Raw genomic sequence first — 20,654 nt, 5'->3', positions numbered from 1 at the left:
TGGTATTGCCACCAGCCTGACCAGTACAACCCTCCTCCCTCTTCGTCGCTCTCTTCTTATTAGACGGCGCATCGCCGATAAGCGATGAGCTGCGAGCGCTGAGATGGGTGGCCGCCTTCATAAATAATGAATATTGCTCGCAAGTAGTTTAATCATTATTAGACGTTTGCAAGTTATTATTAAGTTATTATGTAAGACATCGATAAATAATTCGACCAAATTTAAGCATGCATGAATAACTTAGTAAGTCTATGTATAATACCTATGTACGCGCGTCATCAGATTTTTCTCTCAGAGTTATTTTAATAATAATAATTTTAATATTGGAAAAAAAATTTTTTAGAAAGAAAATAATCTTTATTAGTTCTCAAGATGTATCTTATTTAAAATAAATGTTAACACGCAAGCGCGATCCTATGTTGGTCTAGCAACAATCATTTTTCTAAAGAATCTGCGTTTTCCTGGTAACGATAAATAATTGTCGATATGCGCCCAAAATAAAATTTTGCTGAAGCGCAAAGAATCGATCTCCGATCGCAAAGTGGGTTAAGAGGGGGTTGTTTCTCCCTGCTAGCCCAATAAACAAAATTAACTTTCCGCTGGCGACTCGCCACGAAAAAGTAGTCGTATTTACCGATGGAATGCACTGTCCAGAAGAACTTGTTTCAAACGCTCCTGCATCTAAACCAGCATTTAACAAATACTACTGACAAACAGAACTGCTGAAAAACATCTCGTAAATGTATTTCAAGTTGATAAATAACGTTTTCTACTATTTAATTTATCGTAAACGCATTGTTGCTTTTATACGATTGTGTCAATTTTATTTATTTTCTTTTTTGTGTTTCTCTCGCAAATATTGCAGTTGGATAATTGAAAAGTGAGCCAAATTACACAGTTGAAAAATTTGTGTTAAATTTAACAAATATCACATGTCCCAAACGGTCCACAGAAATTTTTATGTTAATTTAACATAATACGGATATGTTAAATGATGACACGAATATTGTGTTAATATTTTAACATAAAATAAATGCAAACTTCAAGTAAACTTGAAATAAATTTTGTGTTAAATTAACATAGTTTTAATGTAAAAATTAACTAAAAAAATTGTTAATTTTACATTTTATCATCCCCACTTATATTATAAAGTACAATTAACATTTTTTTCTGTAAATTTTAACAGATAAATCTTGTCACTAATAATATCGAACATATTTATTATGTAAAATTAAAAGTAAATACACATTGTGTTATTTTTACACTTATTTTCAGTTATTTTAATAATTTAACATTTGAGTTCAATTAACACAACAGCAATATGTTAATTTAACACATGAATGTGTTAAATATTTAACACAAAAATTTTAACGGGGACCGTTTCTAACAAGAAAACACAAATTTTCCAACTGTGTATATACGGAGACTTTAGAAATTAGATTTTTAATAAAAATTATAGATAGAGAATCTCTTTCGTGGAATTAAGAAAATTTAAGTTTAATAAATCTCACAAATAATATATAGAAAATATTGTAATATATAATTAGATATAAACTCATCAGAATAATATCTTTCAATGCTAAAGAAATTAAACGTTTCAATAATTTATTGCAGGATAAATTGTGGAATCTAGTTATATTCGACAAAAAAAATAATAATATATATATATATAAGCACGCTTTCTTTTTTCAAATATTTTCATCTTAAAGACGTTAGAAAGTATCGTATATAATGACACGTCCATGTGTATGTACCACTCTGAATTCTCATATTACGTTAAGAATTCACTCTATATGAAATATTTGTATTCATGTACCGTTTTATCTGCTCATGTGATATCGCCCTCACGCACATTTAAATAGGGCTAATTTAACGCGCACGTGTGTGGCAATAATTCTGAAGAAAGTTAACAGCGCGAAATTTCTCGAGTTAAATCTTCCGCCTTAGATGTTATCAAATTGCATCCTGGCACGGCATCCTTTCGTCATTCGCTGTCGACGGACCACGAACCACGACTATGGCGTTATAAAGATAATTGCCCACGTCTCGAATAAAAGCGTAACGAGGAAACAAATGGGACGAAAGAGAAAATCTGTTATTCCTGTCAGCGTCGACTTTAGATGTATCAGTGCTCTCAAAAAGATTACATCTCTCTTCCACTCATTTTACTCGATACTTTGAAGCTCAAATATACGCCACAAAATTTAAAAAGTTTAGAAATTAAAAAAAAACAGTATGCCAATATCGAAATAAATATAACAGAGAGAGATGTATAATATATTCTTAAAAATTACAAATAATATTTTGTAAACCGCACGAAAGAGCGCAAGGCTAATATAAAATTGCAAGATATTAGAATGCGTAAAAGACGTAACTTGAGCTGCGTGGGAAGAAAAATGTTTGTAGTTTTAAATCCCGCATAAGGAAGGTACTTTTGATTTTTCGGTCTACCCAAGCACCCAAGGGTTTTGCTCGTCTCTAGAGAGTCCGCGGTGTACAATCCTCTCGCATTAGCATATCTCCGCGGCAATAAAGGTTTAAACTATATGCATACGCGTGCGCGCACGGCGTGTAAACCGGCCGATAAATTAAATACGTTAATCGAGCGACGATGCAATAAACGACTCGTAATCGGCCGGGCGGCTTACCGATTTAACGCGCGGAACATCACGAAAGCGCGTTCCAAGACCGAGGCGGCCGGCCGTATTAAAGTCGCCGCTGTAAAATGTACGCCTGGCCTAACGCGAAGAAGGGGCCGTTTAGTCGCACCGTACACCAATTACAATAAACATTTTTAATCGCTTCATTCTCGCATATTAAGAGTTTCCCCGCTTTAGCGGCGCTCGTAACTAATAACTTCGACGAATCACTTTGCCGTCTCTTTCTTTGATTGACGTTATCAATTACTAGTGTACGAGTACACCGGATGTACCCCGGAAATCAAAGATTTAAACGAATTCACAGTTCTACACATTTGACGTTTCTATATATAATTTTCATTTTTGGAAAATAAAAGAATATAAAACTATAAAAATATATTTCATATTTTGCAATCCTGTAGTACATCTCAACGGTGTAAAAATTGATCGTGTTCGCCAGTAATTTAAGAATTTTTCCTCACACCTTTCTATTCCGAAATTGCGACCTAGGTCGAGAGTGCTATACGTGAACCGAGAAAATTGTCGGTGCATTGTCGACTGTAATGGCGGGTGTGCATGCGATACGAACAGTAAACACTTGACTTGGTAATTTCGCAAAAGTTACGCGTTTTCCCGGCAATTTTATTCTCAACAAAAGTATTAATTTTCGACAATTTTGCTATCTTTCCTCGCAGCGCGATAACTGAACGTGTCGTTATGTAGGTATTTTGCGGTAAATCGCGCAACAAAACATGTCTCGAGGACTCCTACTGGTTGTGTATAGAAATCCGTCGTGGATAAGACAGAAATATCAGCCGACACGTCAAAATCGTCTGACCGGTCAATGACATGCCAAAAACAAGACATCCCTTTGTTCTCCGACCACATTTTTTCGATCGAAGATACGCGCCGTCAAAAATGTAGAACGAAATTGTACCTCGAAACTATCGCGATCATATATCTCGTCCGTGGATGCGAGCCGGATTAATAAAGGCGCAGGATCCGTCCGCGCGACTCGAGATTCGCATTCTTCGCGGACCTTATATGTAAATTGATCGTTCTTTTCAAGGGATGATCGATCGCACGGAGCAGCACCGAAAGCCGACTACGGGAAGGAAGAAAAAAAGATGAGGGAGATAAAAGTGGAAGTCTGCGTGTACGAATAAAGTCGTTCCTCGAATTAATTCAGCTACAAAACAGGCCGCCACGAATGGCTCTCATTCAATTAGGCGACAGCGTGGAATCGAGCCTTTGTCAGCTAATCACAACCTTACGACGACGTGGTGACGATGACAGTAGGGTGCGGCCAAAAAGGCGCGCCCAGCACCCTATAATGTGACCATGTACACACACAATACAAGTATATATGTATATGCATATATGTATATCCGCTGTCTACGAATAGAAAAAGAGCGAGGAAACACAACGGAGAAAGACCGGAGGGAAACGAAAGAAAGGATACGATAAGAAAGAATCGAGGGTTGGGCCGTTGCACATTACAAACAATAAACACATAAACGCGGAGGGGAGAGGTAGATAGAACGGATAGAACAAAGGAGAAATGTGCCGAGAGAATGAGACAATAAGTGTCGTAATGTGTCGGGGCTACTAAAAAGCCATTGTACGCGTCGAAACGCGCATGCTTAATTATGATTTTGAATTATCGATCTCGTAGATGTCAGACGTCAGAGATGTCACGTGTGACATACCCTTTATTATCCATTGAAATGTTAAAATAATATTTCGATATCTCATATTCCTTTCATTCTCCATGCTTATATAGCAATCAGCTGTACTTGTGCAACTGTGATTCTTGCTTTTTTATCGCACGTAACTTTACAGTCAAACATTTCTCGTTAATGTATTATATTATATATTAGAAATATTAATAATGTAAAACATCGGTGATTTATATTTTACTAATGTGCGAAAGTGAATGAAAGGAAATGTTAAATCGAACCGTTTATGGTATATATCGTCCGTCTTTCCACGCATTATTCACCGATGCGCACGTGCATCTAGAATGCAGTCAAGCATAGTTTGTCGGTCAACATTTGCATTCATCGACATATTCCCGTCGCGTCACAATTTCTCTATCCGCGGCGGACTTTCTCGCATGCACCGCGACTAAAGAGGTTGGAGAATTCTAATTTCATCGTATTATGCACACCGCCGCGCCGTTGGCGGTCGATCTGCTTAGCATAACGATGAGAAAAAAAAGTCACCGCGACACAGAAACGCACCGGTTCACATTATTGTTACTTTCTCGATGCTAAATTGAAATATCGCCCAGGTAATTCGCGACTTAGAAAATTGTCCTTTTATGGAAATCTTTTATTATGCATATAAAAATTAATTTGTGCGTCTTGTTAGAAAAAAATGTAACAATATATGATTGTCACATTATAGTAAACTATTATATTTACAAATTGGATCTGATTTCAATTCTGATTTAAAAGTAGAACAATGTAAATGTAACGAAATTACATATTGAACAACTCAAGTGCCAAACTCGAGCCATGCTATCGTATGTGCCGTCGAGCGAAGGAAGTTTTTGCGTGGAACACTCGCGAAATGAAAATCGCTCGCAGAACCGCCAGGAAAGTTGAAAGCTATGATCGAAATCTGCAATCAGCGAAAGTTAATGCGGACTCGCGTGTTTGAGTTTGAGGTACGAGCAAGCTAAAATTGCTAAAATAGTCCACGCGAAGCTTCGGGACGGTCCTTTAAATCGTCTCGTGTAAACTCTATTTCGTCATGACTTATGACTGGCGGTCACGAACCCACGGTACAAAGTCGGTGACTCTTCGTCGACGATGGTGCATTTGAGTCAGCTTGCATACCGATGTTCTGGCTCATCCTGCTTGAGTGTTTCTCTCTTTGAAGAGCCACGCAAAAAATACCGATCCCACACGTGCTTGTCGTCACGAGGGAGGATAAACGAATTGACTTTCTCGTCACGTATCAATAACGTGTGTTATATTGTCTGATACAACTTCCGCAATTCTTTAAAGGAGATATCTTATGTCTTATGAGATAAAATTCAATGTATAAAAGTAGGGGTGTGTGAAGTTGGCACCCCTATGTTATGCTATCATAGTTCTGTTAAGAGTTGTCATACGTCGACTTGACATAGGTACGTCGAAAAATTTCTATGTTTCGATGAATTAAAAAAATCGATACCTCGGAAACTATAACAGGTAGAGCTATGCGGTTTTCACTTTTTTTTTGTTTTATCGTGTATAATTCAAAACTCCAGCATTTTCGACCAGAACTCGTGATTTTTTAAATGTTTCGTAAAAGTGGATTAATTTTAAAAAATCGATATCTCGGAAACTATAATAGTTAGAGCCATGCGGTTTTCACGTTTTTTCTTGTCTTAACGAGTACGATTCAGAACTCTAACGTCTTTCACCAGAACTTGATATTTTAAAAATATCTTCAATATTGAAAGTATGTTTTTTTATCTCTCTAAAAATTGCAAAACTCTTTCAAAAAATAATCAGGAACTATAAAACTATAAAACTAGTAAACAATTTAAATTTACTCACCTCACGGTTGGCTCCTTTGTTGCCCGATGCCTCCACGGGCCTCCTCCTCGTAGAAGTTTCGAAACACTTGCACTCGCGTTACTTTTTCTCGTTCGCGACGCGCGGCGACGCCCGGGTTTTAGCTATCACAATCTTCGACGCGTTTCGGTAAAACGCGAGACTCGCGAGTGTTTATTCGCGCGCGAATAAAACCGAAGCTCCACTACGACTCGGCGCGACGTATCGTTGCGCGTTCCGAACCTGGCAGTGCCAGTCTAGCTCCACCTCCAGTGCTCTTCTTCGATTCTTCGTGATCAACGGTCGCGCGCTTCTTGCCGGTTCGCGAAAGGACGAGTGTATTAATTAGCGTCTTCGGCGGTTAATTATCGTATAAATCCGATCGCGTCGCACGTACCGACATCGTAATCGCGATCGCACACGTGAAATTGATCTCGTCGATCGTGAATCTCGCGGCATCCTTCGGCGACTTGAGTGCGTCGCGGCCAAGTCGCTCTCTTGATCATCTTCGTTCGATAAGCCCCTGTGAAAAGTGGGTCTTGGAAAAAGCGGCGACGCGAAAATGGAACTTCGGTTTTATTCGCGCGCGAATAAGCTCTCGCGAGTCTCGCGTTTTACCGAAACGCGTCGAATATTGTGATAGCTAAAACCCGGGCGTCGCCGCGCGTCGCGAACGAAAAAAAGTAACGCGAGTGCGCAAGTGTTTCGAAACTTCTACGAGGAGGAGGCCCGTGGAAGCATCGGGCAACAAATAAGGAGCAACGTGAGGTGAGTAAATTTAAATTGTTTAATAGTTACATAGTTCCTGATTATTTTTTGAAAGAGTTTTGCAATTTTTATGAGATAAAAAAACATATCTTCGATATTGAAGGTACGTTTTTTTATCTAAAAATTGCAGAACTCTTTCAAAAAATAATCAGGAACTATATAACTATTTAAAAGAACCTTAAAACTCTGCTAAAAAAAAAAACTATTAGAACTCGATGTGTAAAAAAATGTGAAGTTGGCATCCCTATTTTTTGAAATTGATTTTCGTTATCGTAATGACCGGAACTATTTCTAAAAATTATCAAGAACTCTTCTTATATGGTTCTAAATAACTCAGAACTCTTAACAGAACTATGATAGCATAACATAGGAGCGCCAACTTCACACACCCTAAAAATAGAAAGGATAAAAATATGTCTAATCATATCTCTAATACTGAATTTATTTGTCATAATAATGACTTTTTGAAATTCCAGTTTCATTATTTATCTGAAACTATTAAAGATGCAAATTTAAGAAAACTAATTTAAAACAGATATTTTCATATTAATATTGCTCGATTAATTGTTTTAATTTAAATCTATATAATTGTAAATTTGGATACGCTTTCAGACATACTTATATATGTAATTTAAGATTTCTAAAATTCGAGATCTTATTAATAAAGTCATATCGTTGGTAAAAGCAAGTTGCCGCGATCTGATTTGAGCTGCGATACTTCTTCGACAAACGAGCGGCGCTTCGTGCAATGAATGGCAATCCCACGTGCATACGATGTAACAAAAGATCAACTTTCCCGTCACGTATCGATAATACTTTATCAAATAGAGTGTCAGTACTTCCTCTTCCTCTTTCGACATCGATATAAGTACTTGCGACACAGAGGTATATATGTATCACGGGATACTAATATATACACTTATTTATTACATACATAACGTATGCGTTGTATTGATATACAATTTGTCTTAAAACTTCCATATCGATATAGCATGTGTGACATATGTAACAGATATGTAGATATATTTGTATTTTGTGAATATACTAATAATATTGATTATCACCAAACTATGTTCAAGTATGAACTGAATTACTGTTCTACCTCTTAATTGAATTAAAATATACGTTACAGTAAATATACATATATAATGTATCGTACATATAATGACTGTACAATATATGAGAAGAATAAATACTTTAAAACTTCTAATCATTCTTCAATTTTCACATAAAAATATTTTTTTAATATTCTTTCCCTCTCTTCTTACATGTATATTCATATATTCACACATATACCAATATAGATGTATAGAGATTGTAATCTTTTTCTTAGAGGCGAATTTAATTAATTATATATTGCAGTCTATTTGAAAAAAAATTGATGGATTATTATATTATTATTTACAACTATACGTCAATAATGTATACGTCATTTTGTTCGCGATATTAATAGACATGTTTCCGAAAAGGAAGGGTATATAGCCAAAGGAGTGCGTGAAAAAGCGACCTCGAAACCGTCGATCTACCGCTAAGATCTCTCTCTTTCTCTCTTTATCATCGTTGGTCACGCAGTTGCACGAAGACACGAACATCGCCGTATAAGCTTTTGCGCAAGAGGCATAATTATAGCCAAAGAGGAAGCGAAGCCGAGTGCGTTAGCACACGTAGGACGAACGTTGAACGATGAACTTGACACTGCACGTACGAGAGAGAAAGAAAGAGGGAGAGAGAGAGAGAGAGGAAGAAGGATAGGAAGGGCGTGTGCAAGCGAGAGAACCGCGGAGAGAAAAGAAAGAGACTGCAACCTCACGAACGCCTACTCATTTCTATCTCGTCTTTTTCATCCTCGATGAAACAAATGACGTCCATAAGTCTATCGATCCCCTTAGATTACTCTTTTTAATTTCCCTTTTTCAGGTCACGCTAGAAATGCGGATACGTTTAAGTACACAGTTGCTCTTCTCGACTCTCGCCGTTTAAGTAGAAACAGTAACTTGGTGCGGACAATGTAAGTGTGTTTGCATTGTTCACAGTGATGATATCATAATCTTCTTTTTATGCTTTTTATGCTTGCCGATACACATACAATTACTATAAATATTCTATAATATAAGATACTTATTAATAATCATAGTGTTGCTATTTAAATATTTAAAAAATAAAAAGTAAAAATCTAAACATTTAACTAGCAGCACTAATTATGAATATTAATATCTTATATTATAAAATATTTATAGTAATATATTGTATAATATATTGTATATGTATCGACAAACAAAAAACATATATATATATATATATAATACACGGTTGACATTTTCTGATAACTATTTTTATCCGGATATAAATATTTATCTATATTTTTTATACAAAGTTAATTAAAATTAGAAGAAAAAGCTATAAATAAAAAAATACACGAATGTGCTTTAAAGTAACAATTACAAATAAATATAAAAATGCACGTATATGACAAATATTTATATTTGTAAAATAGTTCGCAGAGTTATATGTATAACAGCGAAAGCAATGGTGTAACCGCTCCATCACTGGTAATGCGCGAATCTAGTACGGTGAATAAGCATACGTACCTCACTGACACATTAAGATCACGAATCAAGATAGAGGCTGTGCTCAACTCAAGTCATAAAAGATACTTTGCTCCACTCATTTGTTCCACTTTAGTAAGTTGCATGAAGATTCTCTTGTCTCTCTTGTATTATATTTTTTCCAACGCCGCTCTCTACATATCTATTATTATACCCTTTCTCATACCGCAAATTCTTAATAGCTAATGAAAATTTCAAAACTAGTGCAACTGAATAATATACAAATTATATCAATATCATTTTAAATTATTTTTTTTTAAACTGATTTTAAAAATTATTGTCTAACTGTGTAACTCGTAATATCGTCTATACGTAAAAAAAGATTAGTTCAATTACCTTTTAATAGGATAAAAAATTTATGCTAAAAATTTATCTGAAAAATGTTAATTAATCTCGAATTTCGATACTGTTTTGCATTTTATAACTTTATAATCAGTTCGATTAAATCGAGCGTATCGTTATGAATAAAACAATGGAAGATAATAATCAAATAGATACTGAAATTCTGTCGAAATTTGAAATTGTATAAAAATCATGATGCAGCACATCGATGCAATTAATGCGGACGAATCGCCTCGCTACTTGCCACGAAACGGATTCTCGAGAATTATAAAAGCTACATGCGTTCGTTCCAGATTCAGCGAGCTAGGAGGATCACCTAATACTTCCTTCTTTCTCCTCTGGTCGTCGAAAAAAACCGTATAATAGCGACGATGAGCAAAATAAACACGAGAGAGAGAGACCTCGAGCGAGTCGTGAACGAGTTTTATGAATGTCGTAACTCCCACGATTACTCAACTATCGGGATGCCGTATATCGATAGATAGACGATGTAAAGATTGCTGGGTTTTAAATAATAACGATATATACTAAACGCGTCCGACAGACGTAACTCGCCGTCCGGATCGCTAATCCGGAGGGTTTTATATACGTTTTAAAGCGAAAATACCTTACTTAGGTATTACGTAAGTCATGGCGAACACAGCTTTTGCGGACGCGCGCGAGAGCTTGACTTTTTACTACCGCAAAGATCACCGCAAAACTTTACCCGCTCATCTCATTCTCGCGGTAGAAAGTTAATATTCCATACCCTTAGAAAACGGAAATTGCTTGCAAGCGGCTTTAACGTAACGCCGGATTATGTAATGTGAACTTCTTAGTGCTATTAGTTGAGATATTCTCTCCGCGCGTTTATTAAAATGCTCTCTTACGAATTTAATCAATTCTACATCTTTTCTATTATATCTCCGTATAGCTCTTGTAAGTTATTATATAAATATAATATTCATTCGCAGAATTTCGTTTATAAGTGCGTTCGCAAATAATTCTCTCCGTAAAAACGGTATATAAAGAAACAAAAGTCACGAGTTTTAGAAAGTAATGCGTTTTTCAATAAGTATGACGTTAATTAACTTCTGAGAGAAATTTCGAATGTGAGTTAATTATAAGATACCGTATCGCGTGCTGTTCTCTGAAGAGCCAACGAGGGCAATTACGTTATATCAGTGTAACAGGGAAGTGCGTGACCTACTGCATATACGCCTTTCGATGTAATTTAATGACAGAATTCCTCATCTTCACTCATTTTCTTGTATCTTGTGTTCTCAACTTTACGATCACGCCAATAAATTAAGTAATATAATTTAACTGCCAAAAAATGCAGCTAATTTTTTTTTTTTTTTCAATTAAAGATAATAGGATTTAAAACAAAAAATTTTTAACTTTTCAAAAAGAAAAATACAACTAATTTTTCAACTCATTTTATATATTAAGAACTTTGCTAAAAAAATATTGTGTAAAATATTAAAAAATTTTTAATTATCTCGGCAATATATATACATAATTTCTAATAAATGTTTAATCAATTTTCCTGATGTGCATAATAATTTCTCTTTTATATTCGCGCTCTTAATATTCTGTAATAAATAAAATAATCGTAAATCAAAATAAATGGCCAAAACCACGATATTAAAGGGTTAACCGAGAAAAGAGAGAGAGTTTCGATACAAATTTCCAATAAACTGCCATGCAGTCACGCATGCACGATTACGTGCATAAAAGAAGGTAAACGTGAATGTGAATAGGAAAGTGTAACATCGCTATAAATGATTAAAAGTCGTTGATCACCAAGTAGTCCTATCTCGGGCGCAGTCGACCGTAAAAGTAAACAGGAAAAGAGTATCAGGCGATGCGATTTAAATACGACTCGAGGAACGCGTAAATGCAGGGAAAAGCACGAGAAAACGGAATGCATGACGGATACGTTTTCTTGGCAACGGGCTATTTTTTCCAGAAGGAAGCAGAAAAGCGCGTTCGACAAGTTATCAAGGTTAGCATTCAACATTCCTGCATGAAAATCCTGCATAAATAGCATGACGAAAAGTGCACATGTGCATTATGCGTGATTCGGTAAGCTAGTCTGTAAATTTCCGTCATCTTAACGCGTGTATTGACGTATAGATACGTAGACGCACGTGTTACCTTTCTCACATTATTTTACGAAAGTTACATAATATAATAAAATTATTAAAATTTCCCTCTCTAAACAAGGCATGTTAAATCGATTCTCGCAAGTATTGTTGCCTCTTTTCCACGATGCTGATTGGCTGTCTCGATTCGCGTTGTGCATTATTCGAGAGGCTGTCATCGCGAGAGTTAGTAGTTCGACAGTTTGTTCAAAATAAAATAAAATAAAATAATATGTTATAATACTTAAAATTATTTACAACATATTATTTTAATATTTTTAACATATTATTATTTTAAAATTTAATTAGCAAATTAACGCTTTAATCGGCTAATTTCTGTCAAAAAATATTAATAAAGCGTTAATTTACTAAATTACATTTTAAAATAATAATATGTTAAAAATATTAAAATATAGTAATAAGTTGTAAATAATATGTTATAATATACCTTATCCGCAATTAATATTTTTTGACAGAAATCAGCTGATAACTGTCAAAAATATTAATCCAGTTTGAAGTATTATAATATATTATTTAAAACATATTATTCTATTTAATTTTATTTTCAACAAACTGTTAAACTACTAACCCTCGCGATGACAGCCTCTCGATGCTACGAATATAACGCACAATGCGAATCGAAACAGTCAATCAGCATCGCGGAAAAGATGCAACAATATTTGCGAGAATCGACTTAACATGCCTTTCTTAGAAAGGGATGTTATAATATTTTAAATTCAATTAATATTTTTGACAATTATCAGCTGATTTTTGTCAAAAAATATTAATTGCGGATAAGATATTATAACATATTTAAAATATATTAGTATTTTAATATTTTCAACATTATTATACACGCCCCATTACCGCTATAGAAATGTTACAAAATAAAGGATTTCTCACTCACCGATACCTGCAATAGCTGAGTTGTAGTACACAGCACACATTGATCTGAAAACAAAATATTCAAATTATGTAGATATATATATGTGTGTGTCGAATATCTATAAACAATGCAGTTTAGAAAAAATATTTTCATATTGCAATATAAATATAAATATAAATATAAATACAAATATGTACGTTAGAATATTTAAATAGCAAATTTTCGCTTCATTAATATTTTTTGACAGAAATCAGCTGATTAAAGCGTTAATTTGCTAATTGAATTTTTACGCAAGCAGCACGATGTACAATGTATTTTGGCATTTTTATCTAATTTTTTTTTACCCGTTTACACGCACGCTAAATTAAAATGCAATATTTTGTATGATAATCGATTATTTACCGACTAAACGTTTCCTCGAGCAAGAAATACTTCGCGCGATTAACCGTTAAATAGAAATGTAACAAATATTTGCAAAGCGGGACCCCCGCATGCATAATTTAACGATATATATTCATAAGAATGCCTGTTGCACGGACTTTAAAAATGCTAATCATTATTAAATATTGACTCGAGGTAAGGATCAAGTATATTTTTTTTCGTGTGCAACCAGGAATAGTGATATATATGAGAGTCAAAATATAGCTGTAAGATTTGGCAATATTTACACTGCATGGCAAAATAAATGATGTCTTCGTGAGTACAAAACAAAGAACACATTATTGCATAAATATATATCTATATAGCTAAACCAAAAGATATTTCAAACTACACATTCTAAAATTTCAAGGATATTGTATACAAAATATAATCTCTACACAGAAAATGAAAACGTATATATGCGGATATAAATTACAATCTAATATTTTCCGCTTACATCATTACAATGTTCGTTTCCGATTGATTGATTGATTGATTAACATATGTTGAATCAATTGCTGACAAAGCCGATGGTCGGCGAATGTAACATTTTACCTTCGGCTGTCTAAAAATACTAATGATTATTAGTTATAGGCCGGCGCAAACAACAGATCCCTCGCGACGAGAAACGAAAAAAAGCAAACCAAGTACGAGCCAAGGCGAAGGGAGAAAGGCAGATGATCTAACGCGACAAAAAACGGCGCACGCGACCCCTCACCTCTCCGGCGCAATTATATGCCTGATTGCGCATCTAAATAAGAAAAAGGACTCGACCTCCTTTGCTTTTCACTCTTTCCCCATTCACGAAGAAAATTTTGCGGTTCACTGATCTGATCATTCAAAATAAAGATTAACGAACAAGCTCTGCTTCTCTTTCTCTCTCTTTTTTCTAGGATTCAGAAACCAGGTTAAATCGAATCGATTTAAACAATTTGCGTATATGTGTATATAAATTTGCGATAAAATTAACTCTCTCTTATATAATAAAAAATTGATATTTGCGTATTATAGTCCAATTATATTCATTAGCTATAAATACTTTAATCATTGATTCATTTTACTCGCAATTCCGTTTTCGTATCATACACATCCGTAATACATTAATTCATGCTATAAGAATTAATAAGCGCAGTTCGTCGCGCTTCGTCGAGAAACAAACGTCTAATTAATATCGGCGAACAAAATATAGTAGATGGATCCGCGGAGAGAGAGAGAGAGAGAGTCACGTGTGTTTATAAATAATTATAAGTATAGGAAAGTGAGCATCATCACGTTCAATGCCGCGCGACCGGGGCCATTCGGTCGCCGCGTCTTGTAATTTTATTCGCGATATAGAATGCAATTGCGCCGATGACGCCAACACGATGAGATGACCTTCAAGGATATACGCATCGTTCTTTCTCGCGCTCTCTATCTCCTAGCGCGGTACGCTATTGCTCGTGTAACAGTAACTCGCTTAAGCGTGTAATTTGTATCCGCTGGGATATAGATGATACGACGATGAGGAGAGCTTTATTTTTGCAATTAAGATGCCGCTGTTTGCGCCACAGAAAGGGAGAGAAAAAGAGAGACAGAGAAGCGCATTCGCGCTTGTAAATGTGCGCTCTGCAAAGAAAAGTACCGTAACGAAGCGTCAAGGTTGCGCATATTGTAAGATGCGGCTGATCGGATCGTGTTTGCATAATTCTACTTCGTTTGCAGTTAACGCGGAAAGTCGCTCCTTCGCTCGTATAATGCTTAGGACTCGTATTGTTGTGCGCGAGGAACGATGATAGTGCCGAACGGAAGAAATATATATGCCCATATTTAATCACAAGATCTGCGATAAATATAAGGGCTCGCATGCATACGTGTATCGCGATCGATCGAATTACTACATGGATAAAAATCTGCATAATGCTCGCACGTTGGAATGTTTTTCGGCCAATTAAACCACGGTTGCGACTGCGGTTCGACATAATTTAGGGGCCATTTATTTCGGAAGGGAGCTCGGATCCCGAAAAAGGGACGAGGGGACGATCAATCGCGCATAACGAGTTTAATTAATTTTAACGCTCGCGCGAATGCATCAGACGCGTAGTTGCGGTAGCGCGTTGATCGGATTATTCCTGGTCGCGATAAAATTTGCATAAATCTTACATTACTGGTCGTATTTGCACTAATTAAGCTTACAAAATCGCTAAGTGCTTCGATTAATCCGAGATTTACTCGTTTTTCACGCGCGATTGCGGTACGTTTATACCGGAAGGATAAGCGAGCATCATCAATCTCTCTCTCTCTCTCTCTCTCTTTCTCTTTCTCTCGGGTGTTTGTGAGATGAGTTTAATTAATTTAAACGCTGTCACGTACTGTTTGTAAATCGTCATTATTATTATTATAAGTCCATATCCGACGATTGTAATAAAATCTACATAAACCCTGTACTAATTACTATTGCGTTTCATCCAATTAAACGATCGTAAACATATTCGCATATTAGTTAGACTATAATCCACCTCTTACTTCTCTCTTCTTACCGAAGCGAGTGTTCTATGCGAGGGGACTCTTAACCGTTTAGGATTTGCAATATATATTTCGAGCTAAGTATCAGTCAATTCGATGAGCTTTTACCATAATACGCAATGGTATGCGGGAAATGTTCAACGAGAGATTTTCCTACTTTTATTTTGCTGTATTAAATCGAGTGAATAAGACCGAAGCAAATTCTAGCCGCAGATTATATAAACGTAGAAGGAAAATCATTACTTTTAAAGTATAAAAAAGTATTTGTTTTTGTGAAAGACATATGAGACAAGGGACATATCCTACATTTCATACAGTAAATGAATCAATTAATAAAGGATGGAGTGTGTACATAATTAAGTTACAATCTTTTCGCTCGTTTTGAGCTTTAGCTTTTTTATCTACGATTATAACGTCAATAACGGAAACTATTAATATTCTCCGCGCTTTCGTTCGAACATATGAAGCGTGTGTGTTAAAATCGCACCATCAAGACCGTTAATTACGAGACGTAATAAATCCACTCTCGGCGCGATGCTTCCACGTTACGCTGCGAGCGAGGACTAAAATAGGCTGTCCGGTGAAACTAGTTTTTACCGTAAATCCGCGATGCAGCGTAGTCGGAAAAGTTGTCGTCCAATGGCGAAAACAACCAAGTAGGCGACCTTCGATGACAAAGGGACACTTCGGAATAAGAAACTGGTTCCGACCGCAATATTTTTTTTTTTTTACAAAAGTTCGAGCCACACGGCCGTATTACGAAATCACGTTTCATTCTTTTATTTTATGTCACATCCAATTTTTTATTTCTTTTGCTGTTAGCAAACTATCTGTAGATAATTTTTACTGAAATTCGTTAAAATAAATTTTTCAAACTGTTAGAAACCGTTATCTACATGTTGAATCAATAAAAATCCAATAAATTTCACATTTCAACATTTATATACTATCTATCTAACAAAATGCACATTAATTCATAAGATTATAGTTTTGTTTTAATTAATAACTATCTCAATTATATATGCATTTTTTTTAATAATAAGAATAATATAAAACTTATGAAATACATTTATCTATTTTTTATTAAAATTGGCGTATTTTTCATCCTTATATAAAGTTAAATTTTTATTCCATTGTAAATAGCCGCGAACTGTACAATTCTCATCTAAATTTTTAATAAAGATTGTGTAAAAATTAATACGAGAGAGTAAACGAGAAACTCCAGATTAAATCCGCAGATACATACACATATATGTAATACTATCTCCCCATCACGTTAGATCGTGAAAAGATCCGCATCCAATACGCACCCATCCCATCCCATAACCGCGTGCAAAGAACGGCGAACACATACAGACGTGCGGATATGTTGGTTACCGGATGGTAAAAAGGTAGAAGGCAATCACGACCAGGCCCGAATATAGACGAGTAAGGTCAGGGTGCGAATGCAGCTGAGAACGAGGAATGCCATTACGCGCGTTTCGAAGTCGCCGTCGCGGTCGGGGCGCCCTTTCTCGCCTGCCCTCCCTTCTATACGTCCTCCCGCGCCAAGTATGTACCGAGGAACGTGCGCGAAAAGATCGTCCATACGTGCATACACGTGTGTTCGCAAAAAGCTGGAACATTTCTGCCATTCATCAGCGACTTTTGAAAAGACGCTACGTCGTCGTTTGTCAATTGTCATAAATTAAATTAATTATACAATATTTATAATTAATATTAATTATAAGCATTTATAATAAATGTTAAAATAATATACAAAATTTACATTTTATATTGTATGTGTAATGTAATTTATTATTTAATAAAATTTAGAAAAATTATATGAAGAATTATCTACGCAGAAATGTTGGAAGATTTTTTGTCAAAAAAGCTCGAGATTATAGTACTTTAAGTAGAAAAAAAAAACAATCGAAATGAAATTGGACAATCAGTGTCCAGATACAACAAACTGTAAGTATATAAATATATTTCTTTTTCCACTTATACATTACGAAAAATACGTTTCGAAAGTATTCGAGAAGATTGCTCGTGCATCGTGCAGTCACGATCAAACGTAGAAATGGGTTGCAACGCCGAAATTATTGAAATTATACCGCTTTCAACGAGTCTCGAGCGATCTCTGTTTTCCATCCAACATTCGCCGTTAGTCGATCATCGTACAAGTATTTGACGATCGACGGGTATCGCGATTGGTCCCGCCACCGTGTTACGTACGTCCGGGGTCCGTCGCGCATTAAAAGCAGCCGAGGGCCCGATGCGCTGGATATCGCGTGCGCGTTTCGACCGAAGAGTGCAACGGGCCGAGCTTGCGCTCGCTCGCGCGTTGTGCATCACAATGCGATGCAGGCAGCATAAAACAAGCTGCCATACATGGGGCGACCGTCAGCCAACTCCGGGTTATAGCAGGACCGGCCGGCTCTCGGCTTCAAACACACCGGAGAAAGACGGAACGAGAACACGGGGTGAGGCGAGGAGGCACAGGAGAAACAGGGGAAAAGGGACGTCAAGATTCAAGACAACGATCAAGAGTGGGAGAGAGAAAGAGAGGGATAGAGGGGGAGTTGTACAGCGTGTTATCCTCGCGCGTGTGCGCATGAGACTGTGTTGTTCGTGGAGAACCAGGCCCTCTCCTCCTCGAGATAAGTTTGAACTCTCTCGCTCCTTACGGACAGAGTCGCGCATGAAAAGATCTCACGCCAGAGGTCCTTGACACTTTCCTCCGTGAAAAATGCATCCTCGTAAAATACGAAAATGCCTATACATATGACGTTGAGCGACCTATGACATCGCGAGGTCTTTTCACAGCACAGAATGTTGCCGATATTCCATATATCTAACTTAAGAATGATCAGTTTGACTTTCTATTTTAATCAGTGAAGGAAAAAGCTTTTTTAAAACAATCAGTTGTCATAGTAAGATCTTTTACTCTTTTCAGAAGTCTAATTTATTGGAATTTCCGCAACTTCCCGATTAAATTCTGATTTAATTAAATATACAGGTAGAAGATCCTTTGTAACAAAAAAACATGACAATCCGAAACAAGATTGCCTGATCTGACGCGCAACTTGGCGGAATTTTATGATCACGCGCGCGTTGCTTTGTAATCAATAATTAATGTGCGATTAATTAAACTGGAAGCAGATACATACTAACAAACTAGAGCGCGACGAGACGCGCCTGTGTACTCGATTATTAGCCGACAATTAAGATCAATTAGAACGTGCGCGAACACGTCGCAAGTCATCGCTTTATTCGGTCAAAAAAGTGATTTCCCTTGCAAAGCCGATTATAATCTCGAGTAATTTTTTTAAAATCTCGCGAGAGAAAAAAAGAAGAGCGAAAGGACGAAAGAGAAAGAGAGAAAGCGAATGTTTAATAAGTCTGCACAGTAAGTCTTACGCGGTTGACCCGTTACGTTCCCTATCGTCCATTAAATCGCAATTAATTAAATACGAAAATTATTCATCTCTTGGAGCCGAGCTCGGACTTGTGTAAAACGCATCGCGCGAAGATATGTATATGCAAACACATCTACACGTTACCATTCACATGACAACGAGCGCGGCCGCGAGAGAGAAGGTGCCGATGATTAATTCCAGGCGCAACGTTCTCCGTAACGTCGTCTCGCACGTCGTGTATCTCTTAACACAGCGACGGAGATCGAATTCCTACCTAACCTTGTAAAGCGACGACTTACACGCCGTTATACATATCGCCGAAGGTGTCGAAGGCGCACGGCAACACCTACACAGCGAGCTGTCAAACTGGACAGATTAGACAGATACATACGTTCATTGGCCTCTTAAAGAAACGAGTTGTTCTTCTTCTTCTTCTCTTTCTTTCTTTCTCTCGCATTATCTAACAATGATTTATTTTCTTAAGTATCTTGGAAATCTGGGAGAAAGAGACGTTTGTCTTTTACAAATTGAAAGAGCAAACATCTGTTTCATGTTTATTACGATTTATTTAATTAAAAATATCGCGCTTGATTTTTACTCCTTTCTATATTTTTATTTGTACTAAAAATGATCCTCTATACCAGGCATGTTTCATACAATAATACGAATGATACTAAGCGAATCGCGAAAGCGCGTTGTCGCGACCTTGACATTTTGCTCGTGCGATGCACGGATGCATTTGCGGAATTTCCGGTTCACGCCTGCTCGCATTCGGTTTTCGTGATGAGACATCCCAGAGGAAAAGGGCGGCTACACATTAATTACGTTACAAATTAATGCGAGAACAGACATATTATTCTCAGTGTAAACGATGCGTGCGATTAATTGATGAGATATTAATGAACTATCTAATTGAGAAAGCATTCAATTAGCTATATTGCACGCAGACTTATATCCCTATATTAATTAATAAATTTAAGCAATACTATGTTCCTCTCTAAATAACGATTTAAATAATATCTTTAGATGATTTCTTATTCCTTGAAATTTAAATTGCAAAAATAATGTCTTAATGCATAATGTCTCAATATAGGAATGCCTCAAGCGATTCAGCGGTTTCTTCGGTAACTATCTTGACGCTTTTCGACGAAATCACCGACTCTTCTGTAGTATTCATTATAAATATACAGTATATCCTCTCTCTTTTCTTATAATTTTAACATTAATATTAACGGAAACGCGATAAAAACCTTCTAAAGTGTATACGATATTATGAATGCACCGCAAGAAAGAGTCTCAGCGTTAATGGCCGTAATTAGATAGAAGAGTCCACTTCACATATCAATGAGACGAGCATTGAACTTGGTGCAATTATCCCGGTATCGTTCTTTCATTGAAGGTATAAATAGCTGTATG

General features: G+C 36.3%; 1 protein-coding gene across 6 annotated transcripts in view; it reads right to left on the bottom strand.

The window, feature by feature from the left end:
- Sano (CABIT domain-containing protein serrano) overlaps nt 1-20,654 on the bottom strand; it is a 169,553-nt gene that overhangs the window by 111,191 nt on the left and 37,708 nt on the right. For 4 of the 6 annotated variants that reach the window (XM_083043795.1, XM_083043796.1, XM_083043797.1 and 1 more), the window contains one exon: nt 12,937-12,980. The gene's annotated coding sequence lies outside the window, so the exon portion shown is untranslated. The remainder of the gene's footprint in view (nt 1-12,936; nt 12,981-20,654) is intronic. The other 2 variants (XM_083043798.1, XM_083043799.1) reach the window with 1 other exon arrangement.

The sequence above is a fragment of the Prenolepis imparis genome, unplaced genomic scaffold, assembly GCF_030444845.1.
Source record: "Prenolepis imparis isolate NDT839.2.m4 unplaced genomic scaffold, iyPreImpa1.0 SCAF_8, whole genome shotgun sequence".
NCBI lineage: Eukaryota > Metazoa > Arthropoda > Insecta > Hymenoptera > Formicidae > Prenolepis > Prenolepis imparis.
Note: the sequence above shows the minus strand (reverse complement) of the source record. Positions and strands in the feature narration are given on the sequence as shown.